This window comes from Callithrix jacchus, chromosome 5, assembly GCF_049354715.1.
Source record: "Callithrix jacchus isolate 240 chromosome 5, calJac240_pri, whole genome shotgun sequence".
Lineage (NCBI taxonomy): Eukaryota > Metazoa > Chordata > Mammalia > Primates > Cebidae > Callithrix > Callithrix jacchus.
In genome coordinates, this window is record NC_133506.1 from 150,198,121 (window position 1) to 150,217,488 (window position 19,368).

At 42.8% G+C, this 19,368-nt stretch overlaps 1 long non-coding RNA gene across 4 annotated transcripts in view; it reads right to left on the minus strand.

Annotated features, from left to right (window-relative positions):
- Positions 1-6,892: 6,892 nt before the first annotated feature.
- Positions 6,893-19,368, minus strand: part of LOC144582893 (uncharacterized) — a 42,449-nt gene continuing 29,973 nt past the window's right edge. Inside the window, exons 3-4 of one of the 4 annotated variants that reach the window (XR_013536439.1) lie at positions 17,839-18,057; positions 6,893-14,914 (exon numbers count right to left, since the gene is read on the minus strand). This is a non-coding gene — a long non-coding RNA (uncharacterized LOC144582893). The other 3 variants (XR_013536438.1, XR_013536436.1, XR_013536437.1) reach the window with 3 other exon arrangements.

Consider the following 19,368-nt stretch of genomic DNA (forward strand, 5'->3'; position numbering starts at 1 on the left):
TGCCTAGTATTTCATGGTGTATATGTGCCACATTTTCCCTGTTCAGTCTATCACTGATGGGCATTTGGGTTGGTTCCAAGTCTTTGCTATTGTAACCAGTGCTGCAATGAACAACATTCTTAACTTATGTACTTATCTTTATTATTTCTTTTTTTTTTTTTTTTGCTTGGGGTCTAGATTTTTTTTCCCCTTTCCTGGTTTCTTAATCTAAAAGCTTAGGTGACTGACTTTGAGAATTGTTGTTTTTCCTACTAATTAATGCTATAGTCCAATATATTTTCTACACTTAATGCTATAGTCCAATATATTTTCTACACTTAATGCTATAGTCCAATATATTTTCTACACTTAATGCTATAGTCCAATATATTTCCCCATATGCACTGCTTTAGCTACATTCAATGAATTTTGCTTTATTTGTATTTTTATTTTAATTCAAATTAATGTGTTTAAAATTTTTCTTTGAGATTTATTCTTTGACCTGTGGGCTACTTAGAAATTAAATTTCCAAATATTTGGGATTCTCCCAGGCATATTTCTATTATTGAAACCTAGTTTAATTCTGTCATGGTCTGAAGACATGCTTTGTATGATTTCTATTCATTTAAATTTGTTAAGGTTTGTTTGATGGCCCAGAATATATTCTACCTTGGTGAATGGTCCATGTGCACTTGAGAAAAATAGGTATATGCTTTTCAGTATTCTTTTTTTTTTTAAGATTTTATTTTTTATATATATTCTATTGCACTTTAGATTCTGGGGTACTTGTGCAGATCATGCAGGATTGTTGCATAGGTACATACGTGGCAATGCGGTTTGCTGCCTCCATGCCCCCGTCACCTACATCTGGCATTTCTCCCAATGTTATCCCTCCCCAACCTCACTACCCTCTGCTGTCCCTCCCCTAGTCCCCCCAACAGCCCAGTGTGTGATGCTCCCCTCCTTGTTTCCATGTGTTCTCATTGTTCAACACCCACCTATGAGTGAGAACATGCAGTGTTTGATTTTCTGTTCTTGTGTCAGTTTGCTGAGAATGATGGTTTCCAGATTCATCCATGTCCCTACAAAGGACATGAACTCATCGTTTTTTTAATGGCTGCGTAGTATTCCATGGTGTACATGTGCCACATTTTTTTCTTCTCAGCACCACATCACACTTAGTCTAAAACTGACCACATAATTGAAGTGAATTATTCCTCAGCATATGCAAAAGAATGGAAATCATAACAAACATTCTCTCAGACTGTTCTCTCAGTTCTAATCAAATTAGAACTCAGGATTAAGAAACTAACTGGGTATTCTATTAATGTCAATTATGTCAAGTTTGTTGATGTTGTAGCTTAAATCTTCTGTATCTTTACTGATTTCCTGTGTATTTATCAATTACTGAGAGAAGAGTGTTCAAATTTCCAACTATAATTGATTTTTTTTTTTTAGTCCTATCAATTTTGGCTAATATATTTTGAAGTTCAGTTGATCCCTTTTTCATGATGCCCTCTTTATCTCTGAGAATATTCCTTGTTCTTTTTTTTTTTTTTTAAGACAGAGTCTCACTCTGTCACAGAGGCTGGAGTGCAATGGTACAATCTCGGCTCACTGCAACCTCCACCTCCCGAGTTCAAGTGTTTCTCCTGCCTCAGGATCCTGAGTAGCTGGGATTACAGATGCCCACCACCATGCCCAGCTAATTTTTGTATTTTTGGTAGAGACAGGGTTTCACCATTTTGGTCAGGCTGGTCTCAAACTCCTGACCTCAGGGGATCCACCCGCCTCGGCCTCCCAAGGTGATGGGATTACAGGCGTGAGCCACCATACCCAGCCTTATATTCCTTGTTCTGATGTCTACTTCGTCTGATACTAATGTAGCTATTCAGCTTTCTTTCAGTTAGTTTCAGTATGATACATCTTTTTCCAACATTTTCACCCATCCATGTTTTTAAATTTAAAATGAAATTTTTTTACAAGGGTATGAGTTGGACTTGCTTTTTTAGCCAATCTGACAATCTCTGTCTTTCAATTAGTATGCTTTGGCCATTCACACTTAGTATGGTCACTGATATAGGTGAGCTAAAATCTATCACCTTGATATCGATTTTCCATTTATAACATATGATCTCTTTTCCCTCTTTATCTTCTCTTTGGTTAAGTGAGTGTTTTCTATTATTCTATCATTATCTCACTATTGACTTTTTTAAAGTTTTTAAAAAGTTTTCAGTGATTCCCCTAGCTTTTCTTACATGCATCTTGAATTCATCAGGTTCCACAACCAAATAATATTTTACCACTTCAAATGTATTTAAAGACCTTATAAGTGTATACACCTAATTCCTCCCTCCTTTTATTTGTACTATTCTATCACATATTTTATTTTGATGTATTCCACAAGAATGTAATACATCGCTATTATTTTTGGTTATCTTTTAGAAGAATAAAAAATAAATAAATTTTATATCACCTTTATTTATTGTATTTCCAGTACTCTTCATTCCTTCATGTAGATTTGAGTTTCTGTCTGGTGTCCAATTTCTTTTTTCAAAGAATTTTCTTTAACATTTCTAAAGTCTTTTCTTGCTGGTAGACCTTTAATGTGAGGAACTGGGCTGGATTTGAGGTTAGTTATTGCTGGGGCTGCCCTCAATGCTCCAAGGCTTCTAATTTCTCTCAGCTGGTATTTGTCTCAGAAGTCTATTTTCCCCTCATTTATGAAAGATATTTTTGCTAGTTTTAGAATTCTTATTTGACAGAATTTAAAAAAAAAAACCTTTTAGTCCTTAAAACGTGACATTCTGTTGCCTTGTTGCTTATACCATTTCCAACATCCAGTATGCTGTCGTTCTTTGTTCCTCTGCTGTAAAGTGTTTTTTCCCCTCTCGCTGCCTTCCAAATTTTCTCTCTGTTCTTGTTATCAGAAGTTTAAATATGAAATGATATATCTTTTGTTTGTTTGGTTTTGGGATAACTATTCTGCTTGGTGCTCTCTGAGCTTCTTAAATCTATGATTTGGTGGCTGTCATTAATTTTAGAAAATTATCAGCCATTATTTATTCAAATATTTCTTCTACTCTATTCTTTCTTCATATCCTTTTGTGATTCCAATAATCCATATGTGACATCATTTGATATTATCACACAGTTCTTGGATGCTTTGTTCTCTTTGTTTTCTCTCATCATTTTTTCTCTTCATTTCCATTTGGCTAACTTCTATTAACCTGTCATCAACCTCACAGATTCTTTTCTCATCTGTGGCAGGTCTGCTGTTTAGCCCATCAAAAGGGTTCTTCATCTCTGTTGTTATATTTTTCATTTCCAGCATTTTCATTGAATTCTTTCTTGTGGTTTTCCTCTCTGTATTGAAATCACTTATCTAATACTGCATATTATCTATATTTTTAATGGTCTTTAACATATTAATCATAGTTATTTAGAATTCTTCATCAAACAATTTCAACATCTGTGATACATCTGAGTCTGTTTCTGTCCATTGTTTTGTCTCTTGGCATTCTGGCAATATTTTACATTGCCTTTTCATGTCCCATATAATTTTTGTTGCAAGCTGGAAATGTTTTATAGGATGGTAGAGACTGGGATAAAAGCATGCCCATTCTCAGGGCATGCTTTTTCTTCTAGTAGATATTCAATGTGGGGGTTAGTGTTAGAAGGTGAGCTGAATTTGACGTTTATTGTGGCAATGTGTCTTAGTTTATTCACACTGCTATAACAAAATACCATAAACTAAGTAGCTTAGAAACAACAGAAATTTATTTCTTATGGTTCTAGAGGCTAAGTCCAAGATCAAGGTACTAGCTGATTCAATGTCTGGTAAAGACCCATTTCCTGATGCGTAGATTCCTAGAGGCTAATAAGTCCAAGATCAAGACACCAGCTGATTCAATGTCTGGTAAAGGCCCATTTCCTGGTGCATAGATGCCACTTTCTTGCTGCATCGTCACAGATGGAAGAGGTGTAAGAACTCCCTTGGGCCTATTTTATAAGGACAGTAATCCCATTCACGAAGGCAGAACCCGCTTGAGTTAGTCACCATCCAAAGACCCTACCTCCTAATACTGTTATAGACCACAGGCTCTTTGGCTTCCCTATGCAATGAAAATTAGCATGGGAGAAGGTAGATTTCCCAGACAAGGCTTTCATTTCAGGGCTTGTGCTCGAGTGCAAGGAAGACAATGGAAATGTAAGAATCATCCTGCTGACTCTCCTTAAAAAAGGCAGTAGGGATTTTTTTATTAGGCAGAGCACGGGAATTGACATCAGGGTTGGGTATGCAGGGGATTGCAGTTCAGCACACGTGACTGCTTTGGTTATCTCGAGTAATGGGCCACCTGGTGGTTTGGCTGGTGGCAACAAGGATGTAAAAAATAAATTGTTCAGCATTCTTTCTGAGGTGGGACACTCTGCAACCTTGGTGTGATATTTGAATTTCTTAAGCCCATTTCCTGGAATTCTTTAAGTAAAAGGTGTGGTTAACAACATGGCTTTAGTGAGGTAATGGTGTGGGTTTTGTGATCAGTGGCACTACATTAAAGAATGCTGTAGCAGGCATGAGCTAAAGCCAAGCCCCATTCCTACCCTACCTCAATACCAACACCTTGGGCATTCAAATTTCTTTTCTTTTCTTTCTTTTTTTTTTTTTTTGAGACAGGGTTTCGCTCTTGCTGCCCAGGCTGTAATGCAACGGCGCAATCTCGGCTCACTGCCATCTCCACCTCCCGGGTCCAAGCAATTTTCCTGCTTCAGCCTTCCAAGTAGCTTGGATTGCAGTCGCCTGCCACCATGTCTGGCTAATTTTTGTGTTTCTAGCAGAGGCGGGGTTTCACCATATTGGCCAGACTGGTCTCAAACTTCTGACCTCAGATGATATGCCCACCTCAGCCTCCAACGGGCTGGTATTACAGGCATGAGCCACCGCGCCTGGCCCAGACCTCTCTCTTACCTCCCCTGCGGAACAGCAGAACTCTGTGTTTTACCATTACTGATTCTTCAATGTTTGTTCGCCTTGCGGTGGGAGTGTCCTCTGTTGTTTTGGTTAAGCCTTTTTCATAAGCAGGCACTGTGTTCCTGGGTCTCAGGGCATGGCCTTCTCAGGGCTCCTTCCTTTCCCCAAGCACTTATTCCTGTCCCTCCCCAAAGAATAGAGGATGTTTTCTGTTCCCTTCCCCCAGCAGCAGTGAGTGTCCCCCAATCCCCTTACAGATGAAGGCTTTGTTTCATAGGGGAGATAAGCAAAAGTCTCAATAAGATTTCATGCTTCTCCCGCAGTAGCTGCTGTCCTCAAGGCTTGCACCAAGGATGTTTTCTCCCAAGGTTCATCAGTCTCTCTGGTGAGTCCTTGTTGGGGTACATGGAGAAAAGACTGCAAGAGGGTGTGAGCTCCCCTATGTCTGCAGCCCCATCAAGCACCACACTCTCTTGCCAGCCTATTCTCAGCCTTTATCAAATTATTAAGTATTCTAACTGAATTCTTCTTTCTGGTGTCCAGCCACTTCTGTCTCAGGTAAGCAAATTATAGTGGCCCATCTCTCCCTGCAGGTACCTGTGTCTCCTTAATTTTGGTTGCCCTGTGTCGTCAGCTCTCTGAGGTGCATAAGAAAAGTTATGAACTTGCAGGTTGTCCAATTTTCTATTGCTGTTATCTCATTAATGTGGGAACTAGGCCATTTCTGACTTTCTAGGCCTGAGCAGAAACAAAAACGTGGTTTTTATTTGAGGTTTTCTGTCTTTTACCAGTTTAAAAGACTTTTAAAAGTTTACATTTTCAAATTTAAAATTCAAATTTTTCAAATATGCAAGTCAAAACACAGCTTGGATGGGATCCCTGTGTGATATCTGCTCCCAGGGTCCTGCTTGTACACATTTGTGCCAGTTCGGGGTTCAGGGGATTGTCTAGACCTGTTTAGCCAAATTAAAGGTGTAAATCTTATATCACAAGTCTTTTCTTATTTGCTGTTTATATTTAGTTTATGGATATAACTGGTCAATCAGTAATCAGCTATTAACTAATCTTTTTTAGGTTTATTAGTCTAATTTTTATAGTAACTATAAACCCCCATAAAATACTTTGGCTAACAGGTAATTGGAATTATATAGGACTCATATGATGAAAACCATGAAACTCACTGAAGGACATAAAGGAAGGCTCGGGTAAATGAAGAGCCAGTGCAGTCTTATGAAAGAGGATTCAATATTGTAAAAATGCCCCTTCTTCCGAAATTGACATAAAGTTAACACCAGTGGAATTTCCAACAGTATTTTTTAATGAATGTTGTGTGTGTGTGCATGTAGCCTGACAAAAAACTCTAAAACAAATTTGGAAAAGAACAAATATCAAGAATAACCAGGAAATGTTTAAGATGAGACATTAGGAGAAAACTTCCCTTACAAATATTAACATGTATTGTAAAGTTGCCACACTGTACTACGTTACAGGTATCAGGAAAGATGAACAGATTAATCGGACAAAAATAGGATCAAGAAAAAGGCTAAAATATAGATGGGAACTTAGTATGTGATGAAGGTGCCAGTGAAAAACTGTGAGAAAAAAATGGTTCATCGAATACACGTTATTTTTTTAAAAATCCTTCAGAGAAAAAAAAGATGCATCTTCAATCTACTACTCAACAAAAATAAATTTTAGATGGAAGAAATAAGTAAATGTATCTATAAAATATACTAGAAGAATTTCTTGTTTAATTTATTTTTTTACTTTAAGTTCTGGATAAGTGTGCAGAACATGCAGGTTTGTCACATAGGTATACGTGTGCCACGGTGGTTTGCTCCACCTATCAACTAGTCATCTAGGTTCTAAGTCCTGCCCGCATTAGGTGTTTGTTCTGATGGTTTCCCTCCCCTTGCCCCCCACCCCCCAACAGGCCCCGGTGCTTGATGTTCCTCTCCTTGTGTCCGTGTATTCTCATTATTCAGCTCCCACTTACAAGTGAGAACATGAGGTGTTTGGTTTTCTGTTCCTGTGTTGGTTTGCTGAGAGCGATGGCTTCCAGCTTCATCCATGTCCCTGCAAAGGACATGAACTCATTCTTTTTTATGGCTACATAGTATTCCATGGTGTATATGTGCCACATTTTCTTTATCCAGTCTATCATTGATGGGCATTTGAGCTGTTCCCAAGTCTTTGCTACTGTAAATAGTGCTGCCATAAACGATTGTGCTCAACCATTGTGGAAGACAGTGTGGTGATTCCTCAAGGATCTAGAACCAGAAATATCATTTGATCAAACAATCTCATTACTGGGTATATACCCAAAAGATTATAAATCATTCTAACTATAAAAGATAATTTTTAAAAGTAAATCTGTGGCTAAGGAAAGCCTTTTCCAAGCATGCTGTAAGAACCAGAAACTTAAATAAAGAGACTAATACATTTGTCTACTTAAAATTAAAGTGCGGCTAAAATAAACAAAAAGACATCCCCCTCCCCACCAAAAAATTGTAACTGTAAAAATGTTTAGGAGACAAATAACTGAAAAGGTATTTGCATCATAAAAAGCAGCAATAGTAGTATTGTCTATGCAAATATTAATAGTAGTATTTGTAAATCAATAACAAAATAACAAATGCCTCAGTGGAAAAACGGACAATGGTTTGCCACACTGGCAAAGATGACCCAGTGTCAGCAAGGATGGGAAAGGGCACGCTCGTGCATACGTGGGGTGTGTATGAATCTCCCAGAGTCTCTGTATCAAAGCACCACAAACTAGGTGGCTTAACATAACATAAATGTATTATCTCATTATTCTAGGGGCTAGAAGTCAGAAAGCTTGCAAGGAAAGATCCTCCCCTGCTTCTTCCAGCTTCTGGTAGTGCTGGCCTTGATTGGTTTGTAGATTTATCACTCTAATCTCTGCCTCTGTTGATACATGACATTCTCCATCTTCCTTCTGTGTCTGTCTGTGTCTAAAGTCTCTTCTATAAGCACTCCACTCATTGGGTTATAACCCACTCTAATCCCTCATGGCTTTCTCTTAACTTGATTACATCTGCAAATAAAGTGGCATTTACAGGTTCTGGAGGTTGGAAATGCAACGTATCTTTTCGAGGAACACAGTTCAACTCATAATAAAGTGTAAATTGGGTACAATATTTCCAAGGGACAGTTTGGCGATATGTTTCAGAGTTCCGTTTTCTTAAATAAACACTAATGACATCTTTGCACAAAGGGGAAAAGTTACATACTGGTTTTTGTTGTGATTATTCATCAACGTGTCATGGTCAGTGATTGTCTGAGGCTGGAGCATGGGAGTAAAATTATTTATCAAGACAGGAATGAGTTTCGAAAGGCAGGTTGTTTTTTGTTTTTTGTTGTTTTTTTTTTTTTTTTTTTTTTGAGACTGAGTCTCAATTTAACGCCAGGCTGGAGTGCAGTGGTCCCTGCTCACTGCAACTTCCATTTTCCGGTTTCAAGCAATTCTCCTGCCTCAGCCTCCCGAGTAGCTGGGATTACAGACACACACCACCACACCCGGTTAATTTTTTGTATTTTTGATAGAGACAGAGTTTCACCATATTGGTCAGGATGGTCTTGATCTCTTGACCTCATGATCCGCCCACCTCGGCCTCCCAAAGTGCTGGGATTACAGGCGCGAACCACTGCACCCGGCCTAGAAAGGCAGGTTGATTACACAAAGTGGAGGTATGTTGCAAGGATACAATGGGCAAGACAGCAGAAGGAAGGTTGTCTGCCAAGAGGCAGGGCTTGGAGGGAGTTGTGTGGGAAGCTGGTGCTTGTGGACGGGATGCTGGGGCACAGGTGGGCCATGAGCTGAGTGCATGTTGCAGGATGCCCGAGTGCTGGTGCCCCTTTTGCACTTGACCCCATTTCTCAGAATATTTGTTCCTTTTTGTCCCAGCTAAGCCCATTCTTTAGTTTTTTTCTTTTAACTTTTTAGGGCCCTACGAAAAGCACTATATAAAACCCTGGGAAAATGTCAACAACCGTTACGCTCATGGACAGGGTACTGTTAAGGAAATTCAGAAAGAAATGTCATGGGCACATTTAGGTCTGTTTTTATTGATACAGAAAGATAGTCTAGATATCTTTTTTTTTCTTTTTTTTTTATTGCGTTTTAGGTTTTGGGGTACATGTGAAGAACATGCAAGATTGTTGCATAGGTACACACGTGGCAGTGTGTCTAGATATCTTGCTAAGTGAAAAAAACCAGGTTGCAAGATGGTATGATCTCATTTATATAAAATTGAACATCTTTACATAAAGGTAGAGCTGAGAAGATGTTCAGCAAACTCACCGATTAACAGTGGTGATAGTGTAAGTTGGGGAAGGAGTGAGACAGAGCAAAGTCGGCTCCACCTAACTGAATGGAAGGGGCTTTTGATAGCAGAGAGTTCCTGTGAGCCGAACAAGGGTAATAAAGCTACTGGGGCAGAAAAAAGAAACAAACGCAAACAAAACCACGCAGATGTCCATCCCAGGGAACTTTGGAGGAATCGACATCAAAGTTCTGTCCTGGATGATATCTCACATGTAGTGTTTAAAACTAGAGCATCACTACCCTTTTTTTTTTAGAGGCTGGGAGAGGTCATTGTTGTGAGGTTCAAAGGACCCCACCTTGAGGACCGGCCCATCTCCAGACAGAAAACGGCTGTGTTGCTTACTGATTATGAAATCTCACATGCATCACGTCTTATCTGAACTTTTTTCTTCCTGTGTAGGTAAGGATTACAACTCTACCGCAGTTATTACAAGGATTAAGTAGATGAAGTGTTTGGAGGTCACTGGCAAACTGGGAAGTGCCAGTTCATTCTTTATCTGTGTTAGGCAGAGTTCTAGGCTCTAACGATTCCTCAGGAAAAAGGATAAATGTACATTTATGGAGCTAATATGCCAGAGGGAGAAAATTGATAAATTAATAAATGTATGCTTTAACTACAAGTATGGAAGTATGAGGAAAACATGAAATGAATGTAATACAAACATGTATTTCATATAACTCTGCCATGTAAATATGTATCGCAGTGTTGAGCTCAGAAGTGTAAAGAAAACTACAGCAGGCTAAGGGGAATCAAGGGGACTGAGAAGCTGTTATTTTAGGGAGGGCGGTAGGAGAAGACCTCCCCCATAAGAAGGCACTGAGCTCATTCCTAGGGGAGTGTGGGAGGAGGGGAGAATCTTGGGACCATTTAGGGAAGCGCCTTCCAGGCAGAGGGAACAAGCACAGGAACCCTGCATGTCCTAAGAGCAGGTCAATGTGGCTGCAGAGAATTGAGGGAGACTGCTGGTAGGTGAAGTCTACAGGTAGAAGAACAGACCAGGGTGTGCCTCTGAGTTTGGACTTTACTTTGAATGAGAGAAGAAATATGGCAGGGTTTTGAGTAGGGAACTGACACTATCCAACTTTTGTTTTAAAAAGATCACTCCCTACATAGGATATATTGTTGGGAGGTGGAAATGGAAGGAGGGAGACCACTTAGGGGGCTACTGCAAAGCCCAGGTGGAGTCATGGGTGGGTGTGCTGGGAGGGACTGGGAAAGAAAGTGAGGCGTGGTGGGTTGGGATGGACATACCATGGAGGTAGAGCCGAAGAGACTTGCTGGTGGCCTCACTGCGTGTTTGGAAGAGAAAGGGGAGGGAGACTACTCCAAACTTTTGCCCTAAGCAATTGGAAGAACAGAGTTAGCATCTGAGATAAGGAAGGTTGGGGAGGGATGGGATTGGATAGTAAGTGTTGAGTCTTGAATGGCAGGTGGCACCCAAATGTAGGTTAGAATTATTATTGATTTCACTCTGGCTGGGCAAGATGATAAGAGAGCATGTTTAATACCAGAGTTATTTTCCTCTTTGTGCACTCCCTGACATTTCCTCCCCCACCCTCAACTTCACAGGAGCACCAATTACCTTCACATGTGATAGGATTCACGTACCTGGGAGGAGTGGAGGAAGGAAGAACCTACCCTAATACTCCAGTAACAAACCCTGGCAGGGACAGTGGAAGCTGAACCTCCACTGTGAGCAGATCTCATCAGCACCAGCTGCTCCTAGCATAAAACAGCACAGTTTTCTTCCCAAGACGTCTTTCTGATCATTAGCAATTGCTCCACGGGACTGAGTGGACACAATTCTAATCAGTAAAGAAGAACTTGGGAATTCTTGCTGTCCGATACCATGAACTGGAGAGGAAGAAGTTCTGCTTTGGGAATGTTAGAAACCTCTCATGTTAACAGGTAAGAAAAAGCTATTTTCAGTTCCTGTTTCTTAAAAACCTCATAGAATTCGTTAGAATTCCATTAGCTTGGATTGCAGGCAGAGTTGTTTGCTGTAAAAATGGGTAGTATAAGGTGACTGTTTATGTTGTCAAAGAAGCAGTCTTTTGCTTCTCAGGAAGAGGGTAGAGGGAGATCGGTCCCGTTCACTGGGAAGCCTGACCACTTCCTCCACAGCCCAGTGCGAACAAGGGTGTACAGCAATGCCTCAGGCTCAGTGTGTTGAATGGGCTGTTGCTATGGAATTTTTGTCCCTGTAATCAGAGCCGCTGCCTTGTTAACTTAATTGCACTTAAAAAAAAAAACTCTTGAATTTGAGTACATCCTGAGAATATCACAAGGGCTTTTGATTAATGTAAAATTAAAGCTCTTTCAGAAGCATTAATTGAATAAAGAGAACACTATTCAAAGAGCTGTAAGGGCATCCCAGACCATTGAAGATACAGACTCTAGAGTCGTTATCTTAAAATCTGGTTAATTAAGATGCTAAGTGTCATTTCAAACATTGTGACTTCTGGGTACTTTATATTTAAGCTTCTATCTAATTTCTTGTTCTCTTGACCATTAGGAATCTATTTTTTCTTCTCACATTGAATCATTTTATTTCCATGTTAGCAGGAAAATAACTCTAGAATATTTCCAATGCTGTCTTTCAATCCATCTTTCTTATTTGCCAAGTGTTGATGAAATGTCATAATAAAAAGTGATCTGTTTCTTCTTTGGTGACTAAGCTAAAACACGCTCCTTGCTTGGCAGAATAATTCGTTTTTTGACTGTTGAAAGAAACAAATGATAAGCATACTATTGAGTTAATGTTAAAATTGACAAACCATATACTTAACGGATTGGGTAATTGCTATTTCCCCATATAAGGTAAAAGAAACCATTACGTTATGGGTTAACCATCAAGATAACAGGTTGACTTGAAACCACAAGTACCATTTCAGATGCTTTTGGCTGAAAGTCATAGAAGACCCATAATGCCTACACATTTACAAAATTAATTACTTACAACATAAACTAGGTGGGAGAGAATTCTCCAAAGTTGGGTAATTCAACATGTAATTTCATGGAATATTCATTCTATCCTCATTGTATGGGCTTTAGTCCTCACATTCATCCTGGTTGCAAGATTCTGCAGCACCTCCACACAGAAGCCCCCTCTGAGGCAGGAGTGAAACTCTGCTTTCTCTTTTTTTTTTTTCACTTTTTAAGAATAAAGAACTCTATCCCCAAAAGTCTCCCAGTAGACTTTGTCTACTTGGCCAAAGTTGTGTCAAATGCTTATGACTACCCCCAAATCAGAGAGAGGAGTGGGGTTACCATGCTTGTCTCGGGCTGTTTCATTCACCCCCTGAGATGAGGGAGAAGCCCCTTCTTTCATGAAGGGCATGGCCCCAAACACCTGCTTGAAGGTAGAGTTGTGTCAGCCAGGGAAAGATGGGCAGAATGGCTGCGGGTGGAAAAGCATGTACTGTGGTTTAGATGCTTGTTCCCTCCAAACTCGAGTTGAAATGTGATCCCCAGTGTTGGTGGTAGGGGTCTGGGTCATGGGGCTGGATCCCTCAGAATGGCTTGGTAATGAGTGAGTTCTTGCTCCGCTCATCCCCGTGGGAGCTGGTTGTTTAAAAGAACCTGGCACCTCTTCCTACTCTCTCTCTTGCTCCCTCTTTCACCATCGGACATGCCTGCTCCCACTTTGCCTTCTGCTGTGATTGTAAGCTTCCTGAGGTCTCACCAGAAGCAGATGCCAGCACCACACTTCTCTTATAGGCTGCAAAACTGTGAGCCAAATAAACGTCTTTTCTCTATAAATTACCCAGTCTCAAATATTTCTTTATAGCAACACAAAGTGAACTGACACAGCACGGCAAGCACCAGTTCTGCCTGCACAGTCTGCTGGCGCTCCTCCTGTCTCTCCAGCTGCTCCCCTGTCAGCCGCTTTCCTGACTCCTTCTCTGCCTCTCCTCTAAATATCCTCCTGGGCCTCTTCTCCAGGTGTGCTCTCTGCTTAGAAAATCTCACCCAGGCTCCAGCCCTGTGGATTTAAATGGCATCCACATGCTGACAACCCTCCAAATTGATAGCCTCAGTCCTGACCTCTCCTCCGAGCTCCATATCTGGACACCTAACTGCCCATTTGACGTCTCTACTTTCATGTGCCAGAAGCATCTCAGACATGATATATTCCAAACAGAAATTTGTGTATTTCCCAAATCAGCAACTTCCCAAGTGTTTCCAGCTTAGAAAACAGCACCTCCCTCTGCCCAGTTGTTCAGGACCGATGCCCGGGAGTCAGTCTTGACTCTTACCCTCCCTAACAATACATCTCACCCACTTTTTTTTCCTGTTCAACCTGGTGTCTAGCATTGTGCTCCCAGGGCCCAGCCAACATCAGGTGCTCAATAAATATCTGTTGAAAATTGATCAAACGTTCTTATATAATATGAACCTTGACTGAAGAGTGAAAATGTGGAAGTCAGAAGGAGCATGGGTTTGGCATTCTGATAAAGGCGTTCATTTTAAGATGAATTGAAGGCCACATTTGCAATCCATTCTGGGAGGTATATTGCCATTTTTCCTCCTCGATTCAAACGTAATCCCACCTATTTTTGGATAAGACTTTTATGGGCACTGAAGCAGTGGTAGAGATAGAGTCTTACAATTTACTAGGAGCTTTTCAGCTGCATTGGCCTCCAGAATGTTCCTGATGGCAATGCTGTGTTTGATGACACAGTGCACAGCGAGGACCCAACATGAGTTGAAATTGTAATGCATGATCTCGATTCTCTCTCAGTAAGGCCTGTGATCGGTGACTGCGGAAATGGAGAGCTGAGGGATGTTGTTCTTGTCTTTTCCATGGTCAATGATACAGATTACCGTGATGTTGAAAAAAGGAAGATTCTATCATTCAGCTGCTGCTGCACCACAGGCACCTACAAAATCCTGGTGGCATACAGCAATGAACATTCATTCCACATGCATCTGCTGCTTGGCTGGAGTGGCTTGTCCAGGCTGGGGTAGGTCTTAGAACTGTCGATCTGGCTGGGTTTGACGCGGCTGACTCTTCCCCATGTGTATTCATTTGGGTCCCAGCTAAAGTGACGGCCTACCAGGCAGGCGCTTCTCATAGTAATGACGGGAGGCCAAGGGGAAACTCCTGAAACCTTTTAAAGCATAGGCTTGCAACTGGCACCCTGCCACTTCTGCCAGTTAGTCAAAGCGAGCTACAACACCAAGCCCAGAGCCAAGGGCAATGCGTGATGCCTTTTGTGGAAGGATCCACGTGGTCAGAGAGCAAAGAGCATGGATACAAGGAGCAGGAGGAATTGGGGCAATAATTCAGTCTGCCTGAATATATACCATACATGGGAGAGACAAAAGAGAAAGCCTGGGCTCAGGTTGAACTGATGGAGTCGAGTCCAGGGTGGAGCTGCCTGTCTCTCTATTCCTGGCTTCATCTCACTGTAATTCAGACTACACCGTATGCTCCCTTTGGAATAGACTACCCGATAGAGGCTGCGTCCGTCCCAAACCCGTTTGTTATTTATTCAGTAATGCCTGGACTACTTTCCAGGCTGGTGCCCTGGATGTTGATTCCTCTAGTACGGTTGTTATGGGAAACATTTCATTTCACATCTGCTGACACAATTTGCTGTCTCTGTCTCTAAAAAAAAAAAGAAGAAGAAGAAAAGGAGAAAGAGAGGTTCATCCTCCAATGACTGTAAAGGATAATGAGTAATTTATTCAGAGCTATATACAAATCAGACTATCGTCTTCCAGACAGAATCAATAATATAATTTTAAGCCCACACACATTTACAAACGCTAGCACTCCCGTGCAGCTGGGTTGCCATGGGCAACCAGGGCATGCCAGCTCCTGATCTGAAGCAGGCCGATGTCTCCCAGCCTTGTAAGCACATTCTGCAGACAGAATTCACAGGATTCAAGGGAGCTGAGGATGTTAGTGTTGGCACTGATCTGGCCGCCACACAAATGCACCCCTGTGATGGTTTGGATTAGCTCTTGTCTGAACTGCTTAGCTTTATTCAAACTTCTGTTTGCACAAGATTTCTTCAATATCCGTTCTGTATCTGTGTTTCGGCAGGCTGGGGATGGAGGGGGAGGTGTGTGAAGGACCTGCAGGCAGGGAGGAGAGCAGGTAATGAGAGCTCCACCCACAGTCACTCTGGTCACAGCAACCAAGGGTGAGGTCAGGCCCACTGCAGGCAGGCTGGGTGCTAAACCGGAAAGGTGGGCCCAGTGGGTCTTCCCAGTAAGAGAGCCTGATGAAGTGCTGAGAGCGGGTGTGTGTTAGATGTGAAAACAAGAGCCAGAAACAGAAAGGCAAGAAGACGGTGGTCTGTCAAATGCAAGCTTTGGGAGCAGGTGGGGGCAGGCAGGTAAAAGGGCCGGGGATGGGGAGAGGGTACAGGAATTACCCATGATGATTGCATTTACATATGTCAGTACAGACCTAAACCCACTGTCAAAGGAAGCCTGAATTAGAGATTTCCTGGTGAGGAAGCCACTGACCTTCACAAAAACTGTGAAAACATTTAATGAAGAATGCGGAGTTTTTTTTGTTTTTTTTTGAGACAGAGTCTCCCTCCATCACCAGGCACCAGGCTGGGGTGCAGTGGCGCAATCTTGGCTCACTGCAACCTCCAAATGTGGAGATTTTTTTTTAAATATGATAAAATTTTTTCTTAAAGTATGATAAAATCACGTGACCAGTCCCTACCCAGTTGGACCTAGTCTTGGTCAGACACAAAGAGGAACAGATGGATAGAGAACCCTGGGCTGTATCCCACACCCACCACTGAACCAGCACAGCCTTGACTTGTAATGGAAGTTTCTACCTCCACGTACACACTTGCTGCAATGGAGAGGTGCCTCGGGTGTGAGGCAGGTCTTAGGGGAGACTGGGCTGGTGAGGGGACCTGGAAGCCTGGGGTTTCTGTGAGTTATTGGTGGGGGGGGTATTCATCAGAAAAGTCTTTAAAGTGCAGCAGAAAAATGGTAGGAAGCACTTAGAGATCACCTGTTCCAACCACCTCATTTTACAGACAAGAAAGTTCAGATCACAGAAGTTAAGTAATTTGGTCAAGGTCAGAAAACCCGAGGGAGGCAGGTGGAAGGCAGTGGGGGCCGTACTGACCATGGGGCAGGGGGAAGCCCCAGGCTCCAAGCAGCGGGTGGCATGAGGAAAGGAAAGGTCAGGGAGAGTAGATCTGAGGTCCAGAATGATCAGGGAGGAGAATGGCAAAAGTCAGGGGGCCCCAGAAACGACTGCTGTTGGGGGTCACAGTAACAGCAGACAACAGGAGAGAACACTGGCTAATGACATGGGCCCTGGGCAGAATAAGGGGATGAGGGTGAGAAAGAGTAAAGCCATGGCGGGGCTTCTGAGTGTCGGTGGCAGGTCAGATGGTCCTTCTGTTTCCAGGAGAGTGAGGAGTGGGAGAATAACAGGTGACTCATATAGGGAGGCAGGGCAGCTGGTTGGACGGTGGGATCATTCCTACGGAATCAATCTTTCCTTCATGCTGCAGGGAGCAGCTCCTGGCATGCTGAAGATGGAGGAGCCAGGCAGAAAACCAGGTGAGGAATCCTGCCTTCGGGGAAGGCTGCCCTGCAATTTTAGATGAGTGGGACCCCGACCCACCATGCCTTATTCATGCTAGGGTGAGTTCCAATGTCTCTGGATGCAAGGTTTACCTCTGACTCTTTTGTCCCTTGTTCCTAAACACTCTGGCTTCATATTTTCCAGCATAGACCCCCAAGATCTGATCTTCTTGTATTCATCTGTGTGCACAATTGCCTCTGAAGTACTAGTCTCGACCATCGCCATCAGATGCCTCATTCCTTGTGCACACAGATGTCAATGACACCAACATTTCTGTGTGAGGACAGGACACTCTTTCCCACTGTCTGTCCTGAGGGACCTTTTTTCTGAGTGACATCACCCTGCTGTGACGGTGCCTCCACAGCTCTCCTCAGCTCCAGACTTTTATTGCTAATTTCCTGGTAAGCCTCTCTACCCAGATATCTCAAAAGGGGCTTTGATGACGACAATGGAACCAATTACCTCAAACTGCACTTCTTGTCTCCTTTTCTCATAGCTCCTCCCACTGTGTCAGCCAGAACCCTGGAGCCATCCTTTCCCCAAACCCTCCAGTCACTGCAGCTCGCCTCCATCCCCACTGCCCTGCCTTGGCACAGGTCCTCTGTGGTTCTGTCCTAGGCTCCTGTAGAGGGTCTCCACCCCTTCCAATCCTCCTTCTTGCTGCGGGGAAAATGGTTTTTCTATGAAACCTTGCTGAGATGGCTCTTCATTTTCTTAGGGATGATGAAATCCAGCCTCCTTAATATGACCTGTGCTTGCCTGCAGGATCCCACCCCTACACGTTTTTTGGCCTTATCTCTTTCTCTTTCCTGGCTGACACCAGAATTTCCTCCTGCTTAATCACTAGCAGTTCCACAACCACACCCAGCATCCAGCTCATTGCTGCTGCTTCACTGTTTTACTGACTCTACCTCTTCCTGGAAGCACAGCCCCACTTGTCTGACTGAAAAACTCATACTTACCCTTCCAGTGGCGTCTCCTTTGGGAAGCGCCTCCCACCCCACCTTGCCAGCCAGAGTTAAGGGCTTCCTCTCTGTATTGCTGAAGGGCTCCAAGGACACCCTCTGACATGGCACTTACTGCAGCGTAAAATTGTTGGCTCAGCTCTCTGTCCTTGGTTTTGGCTTCACTGTCTCGGCAGCTAGCACGTCGTCTGGTGTAGGGTAGGTTTTTAATAAATGCTGGCCAAAGTAAGAGGATGGAGGAAGAAATGAAGGAAGAGTTCCAGCAGTGCTCCCTCCCTGTGCCTGCTCCCATTCTGAAGGAGCTGCTTTCAGTGTCGAACAGAGACTGACTCCCAAGTAAACCACCCCCCGCAGACTAGCTGCAGCTTTGGGGGTGCAGATTCTGCTAAGCTGGATGACGGGGGATAGCAACCGTATTTAGAACCAGGAGGAAACCTAGGGGTTTCTTAGCACACCTTCTCATTTTAGGAGCAAGGCTCAGAGGGTGAGGCAGCATGGCCGAGGTCACATGACTGGATAGTTAGAAAGCCACTTCGGCCAGGCACAATGAGTCACACCTGTAATCCCAGCACTTTAGGAGGCGGAAGCCAAGTGGATCACTGGAGCTCAGGAGTTCAAGACCAGCCTGAGCAGTATAGTGAGAACTTGTCTCTACAGAAGATTTAAAAACTGGCCAGGCACGGTAGTTCATGCCTGTGGCCCCAGCTACGTCAGGGAGCTGAGCTTGAGGCCGGGAGGTCAAGGCTGCAGGGAGCTGTGATCACATCACTCCACTCCAGTCTGGGGAAGAGTGAGATCCTGTCTCAAAAAAAAAAAAGGAAGCCACTTGAACACAGATCTGACCGAAAGTTCCTTGGTCTTTCTTCTACAAACCTTTTGCTTGTTATAAATGGGTGGGCTAATTCTTTCATTTAAACCGCACTTTTTTTTTTCTGGCTGCAAAATAAGTGTTCATTATAGAAAATTATAAATTGATTATATAAGCTCACTGCAGAAAATAAAGAGAAGAGCAAAGAGAAGATAGGAACCATGGCTGGACACTCACCAGAAAGACAATTCGTTCCTTCAGTTTTGGCTACTTGGATTGCAAGGAGCAGAATCCCCGGAGTTGGCTCAAGCCAAAGGGCTTTGTGGTAGAGACACAGGTGGAATAACAGAGAATCTCACAGAAATCTCAGAGCAAGAAGCTGTCTCAGGGCTGGCCCTTATTAAGCTGGAGGGAGAGTGGCTTTGGATTCAGAGGCTATTCAGAACCAAGATTTGGATTCAGATTGCTATTCAAACAATCTTTGGATTCAGGGATCCAAGAACCAATAGCTCAAAATTTTTCCCTGGAGCCCCACTGTTTATACAACTCAGTTCACTCCACATGCCTGCTTCTTTCAATCCCACCAGGATACTTTTCAAACGTCCCAGCTTCAACACTGAGAGAGGCTCAGACTGGTCCAGCTCATCTTTTCAGTAGTCCTCGGGTTGATGGACATCCTTCATTCTGTGCCCAGTCAACTGTGAGCTAGAGCATCAAGG